The 21,305-nt window shown below is 38.8% G+C and overlaps 1 protein-coding gene across 1 annotated transcript in view; it reads right to left on the bottom strand.

Moving 5' to 3' along the window:
* RAPH1 (Ras association (RalGDS/AF-6) and pleckstrin homology domains 1) overlaps window positions 1-19,935 on the bottom strand; it is a 75,887-nt gene extending 55,952 nt beyond the window's left edge. The window contains exon 1 of the mRNA XM_041403281.1: window positions 19,599-19,935. The gene's annotated coding sequence lies outside the window, so the exon portion shown is untranslated. The remainder of the gene's footprint in view (window positions 1-19,598) is intronic.
* Window positions 19,936-21,305: the final 1,370 nt, after the last annotated feature.

Raw genomic sequence — 21,305 nt, forward strand, 5'->3', positions numbered from 1 at the left:
ATATCAAGTTAATCCCTAGAGAAGACTACATTTAAACAGAAGTAGGAACAAGAAAAAAAAAAAAAAAAACACAAAGCATTACCATCCATAAATACGTTTATAATTCTGAATTCAGAAAACTTCCAGTTTAAACTCTGTCGCACTGAGGCACAGGATACGAAAACACAGCATGCCCACGCCATTAGCTTTCAAATTAGTGGCTAAACACAAAAGCAGCATCTTACCTTTTGCACTTTTTCATTTAATGCTGACAAGCACAGGTCAGACATTTCTGCAAACTAAAAATTTATTCCACAAGCACAGAACCTTGCTTGTATCTGTGGAATTGTCTCAAAACCAACACGTCTGCTTGAAAATATGTCTGTATAGATACATGTAATTTAAATATATCTATTATTTATATAATAAAAGTCCTGTCAATGTAAGCTAATCACTAGAGTAGTCTCTAGGTACTTACAACATTTGAATGTTGGTGCATGAGCAAAGGCACAGCTCTGTTAAAAAGCATCACAGAACTGATGACATAAAGGTACAATTGAATAGCTGTTGCAACACAAATTCCACTAAATAGTACAGTTGGAAGGGGCTTACAGTTCACCAGGCCTGTCTTTGTAGCACTGTTTTTCCAAGTTAGCAGGAACAAACAAGACATCCTTCCTTCCCTTGGATGCAAACTTTCCTTTGCCACATGAAAAGGTATGAAGTGGCATGAAGGTGCACCAGGGGAAGTTCAGACTGAACATCAAGAAAAGGTTCTTCACTGAGAGTGGCTGGGCACTGGAATAGGCTCCCCAGGGGCATGGTCACAGCACCAAGCTTGCCAGAGTTCAAGGAGCGTCTGGATGATGCTTTTAAGTCATGTCATATGGTTTTGGTTTAGGTAGTCCATGAGGAACGGAGAGTTGGACTCAATGATCCTTACTGGGTCCCTTCCAACTTGAGATAAACCGTGATTCTGTGAATATCTCCTTTGGATGCAGCTATAACTGTGCAGTTTACTACTAAGTGCATGAAGTTAAAGCCACTTCAATTCCTTGTCTGAGCCATACACATTAACTAGCTGATAGAGACTGCTTCTCCTGGTAGCACAAGAAATATTCTACAGCCTTCATACAGAAAAGATTACATCATCATGCTGGAGTTCACATTTGTATTAATGTTTGTATGTGGCTTCATTCAGATGAGTATCCACAACAGCTGGCACCACCAGCACGAAGCTGAGCGCCTCTGAGTGCAGTAAGCAATGAGAAATGGGGTGACCAGCTTCAGGCAGAAGCAACAGAGCACCCTTCCTCCTACACTTCTTCACAGCCCTCCAGACTACACCATGTGCTTCTGAACCCCCCACATGCCAGTAAAACTCCATCTGGTTTGGGGGGAGTGGAGAAGCAGGGGGGAGAGCAAGAAAGGTTAATGCTATACTGCAATATTTTCAAAAAGAGCTAAATTCAAATTCTTTCATAAGAATACTTGCATCACTCATAATTCCAGGCAAGGAATAGTAAGGCTCACAAAATTCTGTGAAACGAGCAGAAAGTACAAGTGCCAAACTAAGCCTGGAGTAACTCACACAAGGTAAAATTTTTTTAATCTTTTCACCACATTGCCAGAGGCAAGACTGCAAAATTCCTTTGGAATGACACTTTTAAAGTATCTTCTGCTACACCTTTACTTGATGTAAAAAGTACTCACAAGAACCCTGCTATTCTGCTGTATATACTGTCCTGTACTCTCCCTAATACCTTAATTCTAAGTTTTTTTAATAGAACTCTAATTGCAACTACACCAAAGTTTTGTTTTTCAATGTTTGTAATTACTTTTCTCTTACACAAAGATGAAGAAACAGCCTTATATTCTGCTTTCTGGAAAAGGGAGAGTGACTACTTTCCACTGTCCTTTTCCAGCAGAGACATATCTCTCTAGGATACTCATAAAGTTTTCCTAACACATAAGGTATCTTGGAAATTTTTGGTTTCAAGAGGTTACACAGCTCAGTAATCAAACAAAGCTACCAGTCAACTACCAGCACTCTTGGATATGTCTAAAGTTCCTCATGTTACTCTGCACAAACAGCTTGTTGCTGTTGAAATCATCTGGCTCTAAAGGGCATCACAAAATATATATACTGTATTTATTGCTATTCTGTTAGACAAGTCAGAGTCCAACACAAATTTCAGAAAATTTCAAGTAAGCAAGAGTTTGTCAAGAAAGAAATGTTCCTGCTTTTTTTGCCATTACATCTTAATATCAGATGTCACTGAGGCTGAATCTTTCCTCAACTCAATGGGAAAACGGGAAGTTTGCAGGAAGTCTAAATAGATGACATTTTAACTAGCCAGACATTTTATTCATCTTTCCCTGATAGAAATGTAATGATATTACCAAGATATGGCTTAAACAACAAAAATTAGCAAAACATAATACCTTTTACAAACAGTGATACTACAAGACTGTTTAAAAAACTCAAAAAAATTGTAGATGTGTTATATTATTGCCAACACAATTTCAGTTTTTTCTAGAGAACATAAAAATTCATGTCTTCATATGAAACAATTGGATAACAATTACAAGCATTAAAATTTAGTTAGAAAACCAGGGCTAAAAATGAGCTTAATACCATATTGCATACTGAGTTTACATCATGCTCCAAGAGCCATGCCCCTTCCTAAGGCAAATACAACCTCAGTTTACATCATTGGTGCGGCCAGGCTCGGTTCCTTTCCAAAATACTTAAGCCTGTGTCCACAAGGCTGATCACCAGTGCTGTCATTTCCTTCAGTGTAATTCGGAAAGCAGCAGGAAATGTGGCTCACAACAAACGCAGGAATACCGGACACACACAAACAAAACAGAACCTACTGTCCACTCTGAGCCTATTTTTGGCCTGACCAAATCTGCAACTTAACCTTAGTGAATATCTCTCAGGATTAAAGGTATTCCGGTCATGAATTCTCACAGCTGAAGAGTTTTCTGCTACATAAAACCAGGACAGACTCTTATTCTAGACATACATTCTTTTGGCAGGACTATGGGAGGAGGTTATATCTAGCTCACAGAAAATTAGGTCACCCATTTTATAAGCAAATATAAACTGCATGTTGAAGTCTGTAAGCATTTCATAGATACTCTCACTCAACAGAAATTTGGAAGAGATTTATCACAAATTCTGCATAGAGCTAGAATAATTATAAATGCAGGAGGAAGGAAGTTCATATTTACAATCTTAGCCAAACAAGAAAAACATTATATCATCTTAGCAGCTGTGTAAGAATTTGGCAAGCCTCTGAGTAAAGTTTTTTTCTGAACATCCCAAAAGAACAATTATTTTTGTTTCCTGGAACATATCTTCTTTGGTATAAAGACCTCTCTAAGGATTGAGCCAGATGAATAAACTACAGAATACAACACTGAAAGTGGAATGTGTACTACAATGACTATTTTTACTGCTAAAGCAGCTGAGTTGGCCACACTGTATAAGGAATGTGATTTGTGACACTAGAAATGCTAATTATTTGGACCACGTTCACGTCTTCATAAGGACAAGGGTTGGCAAGAAAGAACTGATCTGGCATTAATTTGCTGTAGTCCAAATGAGGCACAAAGCAGCAAGAGTAGCTATTTTAAATGTAGGTGACAGTGATTGTTACGTGGCTTTTTAACTAATCTCTTAATTCAGTACCACCTCAATATTTAAAATCAAAATAATTCCCTAGTTGTGCTTGCCTACTGCTTATGAAAAAGTTTGTGCAGATGCAGGAGTTTGTCGCACATTCCATTAGCCCGCAGTGTCATTTCCTTGATTGCTAACAGTACAGTGTGAAGTGGCTGGAAGATTTTTGCAGTTTCATTTCTTGTATAAAAAATTTTACACTTGAATCTTAGATCTCTATCTCACACTAAATCAAATCAAAGCAGCAGCACCATGAATGGATTTACAATGAAGCTCAAAAATGAAGAATTATTTCATGGCTTTTATCATTTTTCTATCTTCTTTCAGACTTTAAATGCCCATTCAGGTCTAAGTCTTGCTGGCACCTTCTTCCTATTACCTTTCCAAAGGATTTATAAAGTTTTGTTGATAGCAGCTACAGCCTAGCATACTCTGAAGAGCCAGCTTGTTACAAATCACAATAGGTTTAAAAACCAAAAAAGAAAATCAAAAATCATTTTTGTAGAGTTATAAATTGCATTCCACAGGGAGTTTCCTGCATATTCTCCCTTCAATCCATCTATGTGGTAGAAGTAGTTTATAACCACTAAAACATACAGCTGAATTCCTTCATTTACATTTATTTATGACTAACTTATGCCAGGGTCCATGTCCAGACTGTAAAGGAACGTTGCATTTGACAGTGCCACACATCTGCTTCCACCAGCAGGAGTGGAACATCGGAAAATATTGGTGAAGGCCTTCATGCATCTTCACTCTTCAGAACTGGAGACAGTACTCCATCACAAAAATGAGGTGTTACTGCTCCTCCTATTAAATCATCACCTTCTTCTTCCTCCTTTTCCTTCACAAGAAGCATGCTGAAGAGCATTCATACATGTCAGGGTATCTTGTCTTGTTCATTTACACCACAGCAAGCAGTTCCCTTACTAACTCTAGAACACAGAAGAGGGATGGGTAGAAAACATGATCCAGCTGCCAGAAATGAAGCTCTTTTGCCATATTTGCAATGACATTCATCTCCCCTCTCCTCCTATTCAGTAGCAGAAACAGAATTAAAACTAACAAAATCTTTTGGTTCCTGACTGTAAGAACAAACAAGGATCTTTTTAAAAAGCTGGAAAATTAGGGCAACGTAGAACAGCTCTTCAACTGGTATGATACATCAGTAAAGCTAACAAGCAATGAAATCTAATTTTAAAATGAGTAGTCCAACTTCAGTAAAACATGATCAGTGCTTTCTGATTCTATATCTGGCATTCAAGAACACTTTCTTCAATGCTTTTCAGGGAGACTTCTAGCAATGTGACAGGAATTGTGCCACATTAGACTTCAGATGTAAATCTTTAATGAGAAAAGATTTTTTTCAGACCACAGCCTGACAGTAGACAAGTTGGCTGCTTCTAGCATAAAGGAAGGAAGTTATGTTTGGGCCTTTAAAATAAAGTAAGAGATGACCATAAGAGACACCTGGAAACAGACAAGATATTTGAATTTTCATAGCACATCGGTGTATTACGAAACACGAGACTAAATCATGTTATTTGCGACTCAGTGGCTAAAAAGATTTGACATAAGTCAAAGCAACAGTTTTTTAAACAGGTGACATGCTCACAAGCCATTTTATAAAACACAAAAACATCCACACCATCTGAGTTAGGTATCTAGGCTCAAAAAGCAGAGTGCATGTAGCCTCTATATACATTTGTGCAGAATGGAAGATCAAGAAGTTAACTGCAAATTGATTTTGCCGGCTGCAGTGGGACAAAAATCAGACTTAAAATCAGATCAAGGACAATCCAAACATTTAATAAAGTACAAAGGAAAAGGTAAGTTTTTCTTAGGAAAAAGCCCTATCCTTTTTGACACTACTATGCAAAATATTTCAGATGCTGTATCCAAAACAACCTCAGGGTACAGATAATGAAAACAACCAAACAAAAAATAGTTAACAATGTTATGAATAACACAGAAATCATCCAGAAGTTCAGTTCACAGGTCATATGGTATAAAAAATATGGAAGATACTAATAAAACAGTTTAAGAAGTGACTAATTCCAATCTCTTCAGTATGGTACTGGAGATTTCTTGATGCAAAGCTCCCTCATAAGTATAAATACACCATCACCCCCCTCTCATAATCTAGTACTGAGTGAAACAGGAAGACCTCTCCTTCCCTGCATAAGAAAAAAGTTAAAACTAAACTACCTGTAGGGCACAGCAGACAATCCAAGCAACTTATATATGCAAAGTCAGAAAGTCCAAGTTTCTCTACATAAACCTTCTGATTAATCTTAAGCAAGTAAGGTCTTTTTTTTGGAAGAGAAAGTCATAGCAGAAAGAAGACAGTGTTAAGAAGTCAAGAAAGGTTAGTGTACTTGGGACTGGACAGTGTTACACACATACAGCAGATACCATTTAAATAATAATTTTACAAGTCAAAGACTGGAAGACCTCAACAGCTTTGTCTTAAAGAAGCCAAGAGACCACAAACAACAAAAAAACACCCAACCACGAGAGTCTCCACCCCTCTGCAAGTAAAGAAAAGCAAATGAGTTAAGTCCACTTTCTTAGGAAAAAGAAATACATATCCAAAAATCAGTGGAGGAAAGTTGGAATGATTTCTACACAGTGCTGTTGTTGCAATGCTAAACACTGCTAAACACTGGAGTGTGGACCAAGAATGCATTCCTAGTACTGACTGCTATAATTTTCTATTTGCAAATGTATTAAAAAGTTCAGGAAGTCAGAAAAGAAAAAACCCTTTTATTTACACCAATATACTTTTTGCACACTTGCTCATAAACAACACTAGTAAAGAGGCACATAGTATTATCAACATATACCATTACTAGACTTCTCAGATATTTAAGTCCTACTAAAGTCTTTAAGACACAGTTAGATTTTAGGGTTGGTTTGGGCTTTTTTTTTTTTTACTGAACTACTTATAAACAAGGTAGATTTTATTGTGCTGGGGAAGCTGAAAAAAGTTCTTTTTTCATACAGCTGGATTTGACACTCAACCGAAAATGATCTTTTGCATTTAACAGAAATCTTGCAACACACTTTGAAGGATGATACATAGAAATAGAATAGATAAGGAAGCAATTACCTTGGCTATTTCCCCATAATATTGAAGGAGATCTTAAAAATTTAGTAAAATTATATTTTACTAAACTTATAGAAAGCCAAAGATATGGATGTTATGCTGTCTTTTTATTGTTCAACAGAATTCTAGAATCTTAACCTCACATTCTGACACTGTCTGATGACACAGCAGTATAGCAAAAGCTGGACATAACTGTGACCAGAGAAAAGTTAGTGCAATAACCACCCTTTGAAAGCCTGGCCATGAACAAACATGCATATGGCAATTTTAGTCAGGCAACTAGTCAAAACTCGTTATTTAATGGACAGTAGCTAGAACAATCAGCAGCGAATTACTCACCAATGAGGCGCTACTATGCTATAAGTAGCATTTGCTTTGTCAGAGCTGCCAGTGGACTCTCATGCTTATTTAGGAAACTGCCTGGCTGTGGTCCCATGGCAATATCACTGAGAATGCCTACCAGGAATCCATGTCTGACTGCCAGCACTGTTTCAATGGCACTGTCTCTTTCTATTCAGTGCAACCACTTACGAGCTCTGGAAATGAAACAGCTCAACCACAAGCCAGAGTGTGCCCCACAACATCATTCAACAAGCAATACCTGTAAAAACCAAATGGGATGCATCCTAAGACCTTGTTTGTTCCTGGTCTCAATGTGCCATCTGATGTCACAACCTTCTCTCAGAAGAAAACCAGTAAAAGAGCAATGCATCTGTGGAATCATTCACAGCCTCTGTGGTAAGTAGGAAGGTCAATTCTAACAGTACCTCTTTCCATCTCTATTATTCCTAACAGACCCTATTTTAAAAAAAATTGAATCAATTCACAGAAACCAAGCTGTCAGCCCCTCTTTCAATTCCTCTGCATCATCTAAGAACTCATCCCAGCTGAGGAGAATACACACAAAGCACAGGACTAACACAGCTCATAAATACTATCCAACCTCCCACCATGTGCATTTTGAGGTGGGGAATACCAAGAAAAATATCCTGCCCAGTTCTAAGTGGACAGAATATCTTCTGTGGGACAGTTCTAGCCAACAACATCTAAGAGCGTGTATACAAACATAAACCCAAGTGCAGGAAGCAACTGGGCACAGAAGGAAGCATTTTTCTACCTATCCAATTTCAAATCAAGAAGTATTTCAGAAGCAAACTTTCCAAGATCAATTCCCAAAAACAGGACAAGAGAGCTACACAGAATTTTCAAAACTACTCGTTGTTTGCAACTCCACCAAAGAACTGGAAGACTGTATGAAGGAAAAAAAGATGAATGTAACAAGAGAGCAGAAAAAGTGTGTTTCAAAGATGACAAGGATATCATTTAATCCATAATATAATGCTTCCTCTGTGGCAGACCTAACTTTCTCTTTTAAAATAATGTCCTGTTCCTCAAGACACTATAAAAGCTCAGCAATGCACAGGGCAGAAATCAATTTTTTACAGAATGCAAAGTCATGGATATTATTTCAGTGCTTATTTGATCACCTTTAAAAAGTAATAGATCAGAGTTTGTTACAAACATACTTTCTAAATACAATCTGTAACATATATTGGCAGTACAGTGGCAATAAAAATACAAAAACTGCATAGATATCTATCTGCATGCCATTAAATATCATGCATCTGCATGCACATCTAATGACAGAAAGAACATCACTATTTGCTACTGTTGAAATACAAGCCTCAAACCATACATTCAAACTACTTCCACAGAGCTACACAGTCGATTCTTGATGCACACAGAATCAGACTGCTGCTACCCTCCCCAGGGAAATGTTATCCATCACATTATGGATGCAAGCAGAACTTCAAAAATTATGGCAGAAATATTAAGTAAACTAAGAGTGTCTTTTACTGGACCTTCAATTACCTCACAGAGTTGTGCTCTTCTGTTTAACAGATTACTCCATCACAGTATTACATCTCTTCACAATGAGTCATGTCAGGCAAAATTTTAAGTTTTCTTTTCAAAAAGTGAACTAATAATATAATATTTTAAATAGTTAACCATCTACAAATTCCAAATTCTACTAAAAAACCAGAACAACTTAATATTCTACTCACCACCATTTCAAACAATGGCTATTACCATACTCCAAAAAGTTTGATACCTCACTGTCTTGAAATAAAGAGACATAATAAAAGGCAATTAATTATGATGCACAGTATCCAGATACTAAATATTTAGTCATACTGAGAAATAAGAAAAGCCCTAGTTTTGAATATATGTTAGTTCAATATTCCTGTCAATACTGTCTGAAATACCAACAGTTCATTGCAATCCAGTAGAAGTCATTTTAGGAATGAAGCAGCAGCTGCTGAATCTATCAGTAGGCTCTGCCTTCTCAACTCTTACAGGCACTTTGTAATACAGTGAAGGCATGCGCAGTTGTAAACTCAAGTATTTAAATCCACACTGCAAGGCAAAAAGAATGCAGACAACATAAGGCCAGCTGCAATTTTTACACTTTCATAAGAGAACAACTGATCTTTTATCTTGCTTTTCAACTCACTCTAAAATAGAAAAAGAAAAGTATTTAGGCAGCTTTAACTAGAACAATGTCCTACACAAGACACATCAATATCTTGTAGCATTCATCATGTTTCATCAGATCATATGTACAGAAATTTTGTTCTCAAATGCTCACAGCCCATCAAAGAGTTGTATTATACAGCATGCCAGATTAACCTTATCTCAGAAAGTTAATAATGAGCATTACCACAAAAAAAAAAAAAAAGGTCTCCTAGTTTAAGGTGATGTACATTGTAACCAAAAGGAAGACATCTACCTTCAGGATTAGAAAAATAATGTAGGCAGAATTCAACTTCAGAAGGGGTTACATGAACCTATACAAAATAAAGACACTAGATAAATTGTTAGGAAGACATTGTTTTAAAGCACATTCTCCTGTTTTGCAAATACAGTCCTATTTTACTGGTTAATACATCTTTTACACTTAAGTGTAAAAAGACATGAGGCTGGCCCATGGTCACATTATACAGGACAAAATTTGCATTGTCATCTTCAAAATTAGAAGTATACACTTCATAACACTTACTGGAAAACATTAATCATCAGAAGTACTAAATAATGAGGAATAATTTAAAAAGTGAAATATAATAACTTGCCTTATGTAGTGCACTCAGATCAGTCTTTAGACCATAAAGCTAGCAGCAACAGGTTCAATTTAAACTCTTCCCATGACAAGAATAGCAAAACAGCATATACATTAAATCAAAGTCATGTGCATCAAGTGAATGGGTATTTTTCCGTACACTATGTGTATTTTAAATCTAAAGTCCACACAAAGCTAACATACTTTTAAATCATCTAGAAAAATAATAAACATATAAAATCACTTCCTAAGCTTTCAGGCCTCACTGTCTATCCAAGCTAACTTCCTATATGATACCTATAAATATATTAACTACCTGATCCTTCAGGAGAATGAAGATTGACACTTCTTCGCAAAAAGAGAGGCACTCAAGTCATTGAAGTTCAAAACTGAAACAACGCTGACGTTGAAAGTGCATAGTCTGAAAATACTTTGTTTACTCTGTGCTGGACTTTCAACTTCAGAATACAGGCCAGTCATTCCAGAAATATTCCATTCCAGCTGATAAAAGTTAATTTAAGATTCATTATACAGTACTAATAACTAATCCCAAAGACTTTTTTCCTTATCTTGTTGGTTTTGAGAACTTTCTGAAGTTTTTGCACACATTCAAGCTGAACAGATATAAATAGTATCAAAACAAAGTTTAATTCACGCTAATTACAAGGACAGTGCTTTCGGAGGTTTGCTTTCTCTTTTATTTTTAACTAGAACATCTCTGATTTTCACTAACTGGGATAGGAAGCACAAAAGGTTAAGCTGAATGCTGTTCTATCAACTGAATAGCTGTTAACAGAGCATTCTTCATAAAGACACTGTATGTTTCACTTTAACAACTGTGATGTGGGTATGTGGTTCCTCTTGAAAATTTCACTAATTTCCCTGTTTCCATTTTCTGCTCTGCAAGCTGCCAGAAAGGAAAAAACACTCCCACTTTTCTATGGGACCCTCCTCCTTCCAAGTAATTACTGAAAATGAGACTTCTCAATTTTGCTGTGCTTCTTAAAAAGTATCTCAGAAGTCTCTAATCCAGAACTGAACATTTCTTCATTAAAATAATTCTTTCCCTCTAAAATAGACAATAATTTATTTGTGGCAGTCACATCAATCTGACAAGCAGCCTTTCAGTTCCACAGAACTGATCATACCATTGAGTTACTTATTAATAGGCACAACAGAGTAGAGGTGAAAGAAAAAGTGATCTTCTCTTACCCAGCTTCAGTAGAACTGTTCTCCTGACCTGTGACATGCTCAGAGGTGGATAAAATTTCAGCCAGTATTATTGCTTTGCAAGGTTACTAGTGACTGAAAACTACTGACTTCCCTCCTCCACCCCTAAATAAAATGCCTCCATTTAATAGACAAAAGAACTATCTATTAGAAGAGACAAGTACTATTGACCAAACTCCAGAGTACCAGAAATGTGCACCGATACACACAACTTGCAGAATGCTTCACCAGGAACACAGTGTGCAACCACCCATGTTTCTGTCAAAGCCACTTAGACCCACACATTCAAGTAAAGGTAATGCTCTTGAGTCATGCATCAAAGATCTAAGTGACAACTTCCTTTGAGAACAGATATTTGTAAGACATTTTCATTTAAAGGTTTAGAACAACCTAATGAGATTTTTCACGATGGGGAGATTTTTTTAAAATGCACTATAAACCACATTTGCACTAAGTCTTTAGTCATCTCTGAAGGAGAATGATAACTGACACCTTGGAAGTCCAAACTTGCATTGGTGTATTAAAACAAATTCCAACAATGATTAACTCAATTTTAAGTGGTGAAACAAGTTCACAGTGATCCTTCTAGCAAGGAGCAGAACAAGAAGCAAAATTAGTAAGGTAAGGACAAGTAGTGTTTGGCATGTTTGGGGATTTTGTGTGTGTTTTCTTACATCTAGTCTCCAGTGATCTTTACACATACAAAATCAACTCAAGCATAGTTTAGTGGTGGACTTGGCAGTACTAAGTTAATGGTTGGACTTGATCCTAAAGGTCTTTTCCAACCTAAACGATTCTATGATTCTATAAATAAAGACAGCTTGGAATGCTTGGCTTCTGGCATAGAATCAAAAATCCTATGCAAGATGCCTCATCATTATACAGGCACGAACCAGGCAAGTCAGGAAGAAACCAAGAACCATACACAAGCGAGAAACTGCTGAGGAACAGCCAACAGTGCAATACCAAAGACTGAGGCTTTAAGTCCAGACACAATCCACAAGTATTGTACCTCCCACAAAGCAACTGGGAGAAATCTCCCTGGGCAGCAAACACTGTCCTTGCTTCTGCAGGAATATAGAGTAGATATTGCATTTATTTTACATAGGGTGTCTTGTTCTTTTAGACACAGGTTCTCAAAGTTAACACAGTTTAAGAACTTCAGATCTTATCTTCATGTATCTCTGGCAACAATATGAGAAAACCTGAGGGAACATTGTCATAATCATAATGAAATGGTTTCACATTTGTTAGAGTACTTCTTACCTAATTCAATACTTCTTGTTCTAAATTACAAAAGAGTAGCAAGCAATGAGCTCAAACAAAAGTAGAAAAAAATCCCATGGGATTAAAATTAAGACAATTAGTATGCAAGCAGAGTATTTCTGCAAAGCCAATAAGCTTCCCATGCCAATTTCACCTCTGGAAGATCATCATTAGGCTGAAAAAATCAGTCTTGTTCTCAAGACACTTGAAAGCATGCTGAAAATTTACTATTTTCAATACTGAGCTAGAACCCATCCCAGTTCTTTAAAGCAGCTAATCTAAATAAGTACAGAAAACATTAGTCATCTAGATATGAAAATGAAATTATTTACAAAATCATGGGGAAAATGATTTCCTACAACAAATTCTGAAAGCCTGAACAGACTTTCAGAATTTCAGCATCTTCATATCTGTAAGATGCAAAGAGCAACCTGGAAAGGTGTTTTTCCTTATTTTTTAAAATGACTTTATATCCCAGAAGTGAAAGAACCTTGAATCTGCAAAACAATATATAATCAGGATCTAGAAAGATCTATAGAAGGATGTAGCTTCTCTTCTTTCAGCAGCTCCCAACACATCACCTCTTCAATTTTATCATTTTGGCCCGCTGTGGATTATGCTGTTAACTGGATCACAGAATTTACATGGATTTAATATTGCCTGTCTCTGTTTTTTTAATGAGTATTTTAATGCACAATAGTTTAGCTATCTGTAAAGCTACCTATGGATAATTCAAGAAAAGTGTAAGGGGGGGAAAAAGTTCCCTGGGCTCCACTGCTTCTCCTCTGCTCTTACTAATATAATTTCTTTAAGGGACCTACAAGAAAAGTAAAAAAAAGCCCACGGATTGAAACGTACAGTTCTTGAGATTGGGACAGCTCTGTCAGAGGTGCAAACAGGGACTATTGCCGGTTTAGCAAATGCATCTGTAGAGAGATTCATGACAGGAACCAGTATATAAACAACACATGGGGAACTTTGCTTCTTTCAAAGAACGTGCACATTTGTTTGGCTAATGCAATCTTCCACAGCAACTCCAAGCCTGTAGTGACATCACATCTTTTCAACACTGGTGTATCACAAGGATCAAATCAGTAACTTCATAGTTAAATATAAGAGTACCTCTCCAAATCTACAGGACCTTTGACGGAGAGAAAAATCTGTCAAACATAATTACAATATACTTTCCCAGCGATTAAACCAATCAAATCAGCATTTTAGACAGAGTATTTTACCATAACAATCAATGGAACTATTTTAAAAGAAATCCACAGACATCAAAAAAGCACTAGGCTTTTTTCATCACTGATTGAAACAATAGAGTTGAGCAAAACCATCTCAGCTTAATGTCTAAATTGCAAGAAGAATAAAATTCTACATACACACAAAAAAACCCATATTATGAATTCTATGTTGTAAAGTTAGCATTTTTCACGTTATGCAATGACTTACTCAACATTTACTGTTGCACTTAGCAGGCAATTTAATTACATATATTGAAAGGATTTAACTGTAAAGGCGGTATCAGAGTAAGAATTCAACCATTTGAGATCATCAATGCTTGATACATAGTCATTACTTGCACTTATAACACTATTCAATGATACAGGCTTCTTTAAAATACAATTTTACAAGCAGATAATGCACATTTGCAAATTAGAGTTTAAGTAAGGCTCGTAGTCATTATTTGCACTTCTAACACTATTCAATGATACAGGCTTTAAAATACAATTTGACAAGCAGATAATGCACATTTGCAAATTAGAGTTTAAGTAAGGCTCACAATTAAGTCTTTTGGACACTTCCAAAAACATTTTTCCTTTTACCATGACCAAATGGATTTCAGAAAATGAAGTGTAAGTTTGCACAGAGTAATCCTTGATAAGTTTACGGTACTTCCTCAAATAATCAGCAGAATTTTTCACAAGTCACTAATACACAACTGCTCAATAGCAGAAGACAGCACTACTAGCTCAACAACAGTTTTAGTTTGAGTGAGCAATTTTCCCAGATCTCTATAACCAAGTTCACACACTAAGACCATGATGACATAGAATTGGCTACCTTTCCTGTGCTACAGATGGCTAGTAGGAACGTGGAAAAGTAGGAACGTGACAACTGAATTTGCACCAAGATGCAATCTACCCATGTACCAAGCAACAAGCTCAACTTGGACCTTTTCTTTGGGGAGCAAACAGTTTCTTCCTACTGGAAGAGCCAAGAAGACAATGAGTAAAGTAACTACAAGAAGTACCTTACTGCACATGTTGACTGTAATCACAGCACAGTTCCACTTTTTTAAAATTTACTTTACCCAGGACAAAAAGACACCTGGAATACCACAAGTCGTACCAACTCAGCAAACTGCTAAGTCTCTGGGAAAAGGGAAGGACAATGAGACAATCACAGCACTGGCAGCAGCAGGCAGTGGCAGCCTATGCCAGCAGTAGGCAGTGGACTTGAGCTCTCACTACCATGTGAACAAAGGTTTATGCCAGGCCCCCTACAACTGCTCCTGAAGCTTTCTGAAAGGTGAAGTTATCAGAGAGGATGAAGGATGCCAATGAGCTTCCCTACAGCACTTTTCTGTATCTGTGTTTCTGACAGTATATTTTTCAAATGAGATCTACATTTGAGAAAAATTATCAGGTTCTGTACTTAACTTCTCCAAGACTTTTTTACATGAAAGTCCAACACTGACACAAGTAATAAAACTTAGCAGTCACAAAACTGGAGAGTGATGTCACTTCTTGCTCCTGTTTCTTTCTAATCCTGATCTCCTAGAAATCAGCTCTTCTGTTGTAATAAACAGTAGACAACAGTGCACTGACACAAGCAATAAAACTTAGCAGTCACATCACAAAACTGGAGAGTGATGCCACTTCTTGCTCCTGTTTCTTTCTAATCCTGATCTCCTAGAAATCAGCTCTTCTGTTGTAATAAACAGTAGACAACAGTGAGGTGTTTCTATATGAACACAACTTGGCATTCTAAACACTTGACAAGAGTACCCTCATACCATACATGACCATTTCAGCAGATGTCAAATACAATAATTAGAACACCACAATGTTAACATTGCAATAAGGCATGATAATTTGGATAATTTTCACAGAAGATAAGAACAATCTACACACAGTTTACCATTTATGCTGTGCAAGATCAGTGCATTTTTACCAGCAAGCTGAGTTCTTGAACACTATAATATTTACTTAAGTAAATGCAATAGTTTTACTACTGTGGTTAGTAATTCCCTCACCAGACTCCCTATAATATTTTTGTATAAGAACTTTCACCTTATAACACTGGTGTCTTGAAAAGACCAGAGGCAATGAAGATTCAATCACCTTTTTAGCAACATTTGCTAAAATTATTTTGATGGATTTTTGAGACTAGAAATTCAGTAATGGCTAAAAATTATATTGTGACTATTTTTGTACCATCCCTTGAATTCCTTCCTCATCCCCAGGCCTCCCTCCCCCAATGTCCCCCAAAATCCAACTAACTCATTATGATATAAGATGGCAACAAATTCTTTTCCTAATATTTAATGTCAGGACAATTTCAAATCCTTATGTACGTCATCTTCCTATTTACAATACAAGTACAGCAGTAGCTTGCAGACCAAGACATTTCAAGAACTTTTCACTAACAGATGGATTTTAAAAAACAAGTTCAACAAACAATCTATTTAACATCTTACACAAAACACTTCTGCTGAAGCTGGACATAGAAAATAACTAAAACTCCTACTTGGAACAAAACAGTGACTTTAATTCACTAAAATGTCAGAAAATATCAGTCAATATATCTGGATCAAGTTGCATAAAAATATTCTACAGATACTTTTCTTAGTCTCTATAGAATTTTCCTATATGAAGGATTAGAAGCAATCTCGATCATTATTGAATTTCACTTCTTTCTCACAGGGACTCATTTGTTTAATTGAGCAATTATTACTAATTTCTAGTATTAACATATAAAAACTAATATACCATTTTCAATGGACACTTTCTTAAAGTCATGATAACACTTGGACATTAACAAGAGAAATTTAAATCCCTTGCTAATCTGAAGAACAACTATAAAGGGCAATTATAGTGCAAGTTTCTTTACTGGCATTACCTAACCTAGTAGACATTCCTAAAGGTAGGAAACATTCCAGGTGTCTGCTCACTCAAAATCTGTGACTGCCAATTATCAAAGGTATTTTTTGAATTCTTAAGAGGACTTGCTCAATATGTCAACTTTTGTTTCATAATTTACATTTTCTGAAACAAAACACTCCACATAGACTCAGCAGTCTGGTGTCATTTCAATGTATTATTAACTCTTAGCAATAAAACAGATCTGGAATGCACCTTTTTATAAGGCTTGTTTATCTGACATGGCCTGATTCCACTGGAAACGAACACGTTTTATTCCAGCAATTGCAGAGAAAGAGTGTGAAACTTGGCAAAATGGCTTATTGTTGGGGCCTGAAACAGAAATTGGACATTTCTGGCTTTGGTACATGTTTGTAACAAGACTTAATCAGCAGGATCCTCAGTATGAACAGATATTAATGGGAAGTTGTGGAGTACATTATTTCAGTTCTACCTGAAAATTCCATAATAAAACTATTGTTTAACATAACAGAAAAGGCAGAGTGCGATTATTTTGCAACCTTTGGCTTCATTTGGAACACAAGTGATTTGGATTCTTCTTCTATTAAGAAGGTGATGTAGATTACTTAATGGCTGAAATCTTCAGTACCATTCTTCCTAGTATTTACCTAACTGGCTTAGTCACTCAGATTTAACTCTGTCCCAGTTTGATAGGTTTTTACTTCCCTCTCCAGCAGCTGAAAAACATTTAAAGAAGGAATGCAAGTATGACCAGTAAAGATGAGACTAACACAGGATAAAGATCTACAATTTAAAGCACACAGAATTAACTGTTTCTAGCTAGAAAAGCCACTTGATTCTATCAAAAAACTTAAGGCTGAAGGAATAGACGAAGGAACAAATTCAAATAAAGAAGCAACCACTAAAGAAGATTTATGGTTTGGGGGAAACAAGGCAATGCCCATATATTATGATAGCCAGAACTCTGAGACTTCCTTTTGGAAAACAATGCCTCTTAAAACCAACCCCAGCGAACCCTTACCTACGACGGGCATCGCAGCAGTTTCACACAATACTTTAAACCAACAGGTGTTCTCTGTACTCAGGCTTACTTCACTAAGAAAGGAACAGACTCCAACACAGAGGAAGTTGAAAACAGTTTATGTCAATATGCTTGCTATTCCACTGGAAAAAAAAACTACTTTAAATTCAAACCTGAAAGCAGTCATCTCAAGATACTACGCAAGGAAGGCAGATTGAAGGTTACATAAAATTTGTCAATGTTCTCTTTCATATTATTTTTATACTCTTTCAAGCAATTAATAGCCAGTACACTGCATTTCCTTCCTTAACTGTGGTTTATCTCTTACTAATACTTTTCTCACTGTCATCACATGCTGAGTCAGAGAATCAGTGGTAGAAGGATGCTTCATTGTATATCATCTGAGCATAAAAAAGAAGCCATTTTAAGGAAATAGCTATCTGAAAATGAAAACTGTATGAGGGCAATAAATAAATACCTTGGTGCCACTTACCTTTCTGTTGTATGAAAGCAAAAAGCTTCTGTAACACGGATTTCTGTACGGTAATTTGAGTATCATCTAGTGATACGAAAAATCACATACCAACTTAGGCGCAGAAAACCAGTTCTGTGCTCCACTATCAACCACACCCACCCAAGAATGATATCAGTGTACTAAATATGGATATGTCTAGATCTTTGTAGATCTTATGTGGAAAGTATTCCCTAGATTATGACCAAGACTTTTGTTCTTCAAGATGATTTATCAAGTACTTTTACCATTCCTCTATTTTAACAGGAAACTTCTCAGCAGAGAAAAGCTGATTAAAGACAACAAAATTGGAAGATTTGTTGTTCTAGACATATTGTTTCAATAAACATCTAGACTTAATCAATTAATTCTTCTTTTCTAAGGTATTTAACAAGACAATGTATCCATGTCTGAATGGCACTAGGCGGAACAGACAAAAAGAAACAATTTGTTCAAAATGGAGAGGGTGTGATTCTACAGTCTCACAAAACATCCACCTATCACATGAATGGTAATGTAAAGATACTAGCCATATGAAATAGTTTACATTTGCCAAATGGAGTGTACCTGTAATCCACCAGTAAAAAATAAATTGTACTACACAGACCACTGTTCATCTCCTAAACACCTATAGCCCAGTAAAAATATAAAATACTAGTAAAAATTATAAAATGCAGAGACAGTGTTCAAACACGCAGGTGATTGTTTTCTGCCCCAAAAGATAACAAAACCAAAAGAAACAAAATCTTCCAAAATGAACAGGTAAGTCAGTGGCTTCTTAAGACAACCAGCATTAGTGCAGGAGAAAAATAAGTATAGCCATATGAATTTTACAAGATCATGTGACACTCGTGTATACAGACACTCCTCCTTTCCCTCCCACCATCAATGATTTTCCCCATACAGAAAAAATAATAAACCACACTCCCAGTTTCATTAAAACCAACGCAGGCATCAAGCTTGCTTGGGAGGCTCTTTGCAAACCAGTCTATCTTCAGTAGGTCGTATGGCTAAAAGGCTTAACAGATTTCAGGTCTGGTGTTGGGTTTTTAACCCATCATTCCTTCGTGCACAAGGAACGAGGGTTTGCGCGTTTTGTTCCGCGGCTGGCAGCGCGCTCCTCGGCGATGCCTGCGCCGGGGACCCGACTGCCTGCGGCTGCTCAGGGTGGAGACTCGCCCAAGCTGACATTGTCTGGATGCCACACACTACATCCCTCGCGCATCCCCGGCTGGCTTCCCAGCCTCTTCCGAGGCATGCCTCATTCGGGGAAAACCCGGGGGGCACACACATACCAGAATCCTCCACCAGTCACCAGAGCCTCTCTAGAAAAAAACCCCAGATGGTGCCTGGGGCGTGGAGGGGCGCAGGGCACAAGCGCGGGCCGGTGAACGCGCGCCCCTCCCGCACCCCTTCGCTCCGGTGCTCCCGCCCAGCCCCGGCGGTGGCTCGGGGGCCGAGGGGACGCGGCAGGAAACGCCGCCCGTCGGCTCTGCCACCGCCGCCCCCCAGAAAAGAGCGACACGAAGGCGGCTCCGCCACTCACCTCGTCCCGGCTACCGGGGAGCCCCGGCGGGCAGCGGCGACGCCCCACAGAACAGAGGGGCGAGGCGCCGGGTTCGCTCCTGCTCGCTGCCGGCGGCGGCACCCGGGTCCGCTCCGCCCGCAGACCACCTCGGCGGCTGCTGCTGCTGCTGCTCCTCTTGCCTCCACTAATGGTGGCCGCCGATACCGGTTCCTTTCGCCGCTCCCTTCCTTTCCCGTTCCTTGTTTCCGCCGAGCGCGGAACCGCCTCCGCCCGGCGGCCGAGGCGCGTCCCTGCCCAGCAGCGGAGACGCCGCTCCCCACACGCCGCTACCGCCCCAGCACCGCCACCGCTCCGGGCTCCCCCCGCCGCTCACTTCCGGCGTCGGGCCGCGCCTCGCCCCGCCCTGCCGGGACCGGCGCCAGCCACGGGGGGCGGCGACGGACCCGCAGCGCCGGAGCGGCCGTTGGGCGGGCGAGCGGCCGTTAAGCACGCGGGGGACGGTTGGGCGCGCGAGCGGCCGTTGGGCACGCGGGGGGCCGTTGGGCGCGCGAGGGGCGGCTGGCGCGCGCGGAGCCTATCGATCCCCGCGGAGCCGATCGGATCCGATCGGCCGGTGCCGATCCCCACGGAGCCCATCGATCTCCGCGGTGCCGATCGATCCCTGCGGTGCCACGGCTCGCTCAGCGGGTCCGCCCGCGCCGGGCGGTGGCCGGCGCGCTCTCGGCAGGCGCTGCCCGCGCTCCAGGTAGCTCGGGGCTGCGGTTGCGTCCGCAGGTAAAGGCGCTGCGGGACGTGCCCTGTTCCGATCACCGAAGGTTTCTTTTGTCAGCAAATTACCAAATCCTACCGAAAATCCTCGGTCGTGTGTCCGCTGACCGGGGGCCAGCCGCGGGCCGCGCCGCCTCCGCTACGGAGAGTTTGCCCCCGTTGCTCGTCCTACCACAGCTTCAGGGCCGAGGTCACCATTTTAAAAGTTATTTACAAAATGGAATAAACGCTACTTGCTTGCTACTGCAGGTAGTGCTATAGGAGGGGAGACTCGCTTAAATACAGTTTATTGCCTTGGGGCTCCAAGCTACAGCGCAGGAGAGGTGGCATGCACGCTTCTGCCCCGTGCTACAGCCGCTGTCTATGTGACACAGCACAGGCATGTTTTAGATCACTTTATCTGTCACTATTTGACAGGCACAAAACTGCAGTCAGTTAAAATACAGTATTTTCCATAAATGTGAACAATTATGCAAAATGACGCTTGTTTTACTGCTGTAAGTACTAATTTAACAATGAGATTACAAGCTAGGTCAATGGCAACATGAAGATCTGTTTAAAATACAAGCTAGTACATGGAGAAAATTATTTTCATGTGTACATACAATTAAGTAATTTGAAAAACAAAGTTCACCCATTTAATTCTAACATCTAAAATCTTTGCTATATAATTCACCTCAACATGTAATCACTTAAAAATTCTTGACAACATCATAAAATGTTGCAAATTAACAACATCCCAGACAAGTTAAGATCAAAGTTATGGATGCAGAAATATATAAATTATCAATATGGAATAAAAATACATGCATTCATCACCAAGAGACTACAGCAGTCTTCTGGAGTTGCAAATAAAATATTTTTAATCCAACTGTTCCAAATTCTAGACTGCTACTGATACATTGCTTCATGGTTTGTGAAGTTCTGCAATTAAAAGGCGTCTGGGATCACATTATT

The sequence above is a fragment of the Onychostruthus taczanowskii genome, unplaced genomic scaffold, assembly GCF_017590055.1.
Source record: "Onychostruthus taczanowskii isolate IOZ18803 unplaced genomic scaffold, ASM1759005v1 scaffold20, whole genome shotgun sequence".
Lineage (NCBI taxonomy): Eukaryota > Metazoa > Chordata > Aves > Passeriformes > Passeridae > Onychostruthus > Onychostruthus taczanowskii.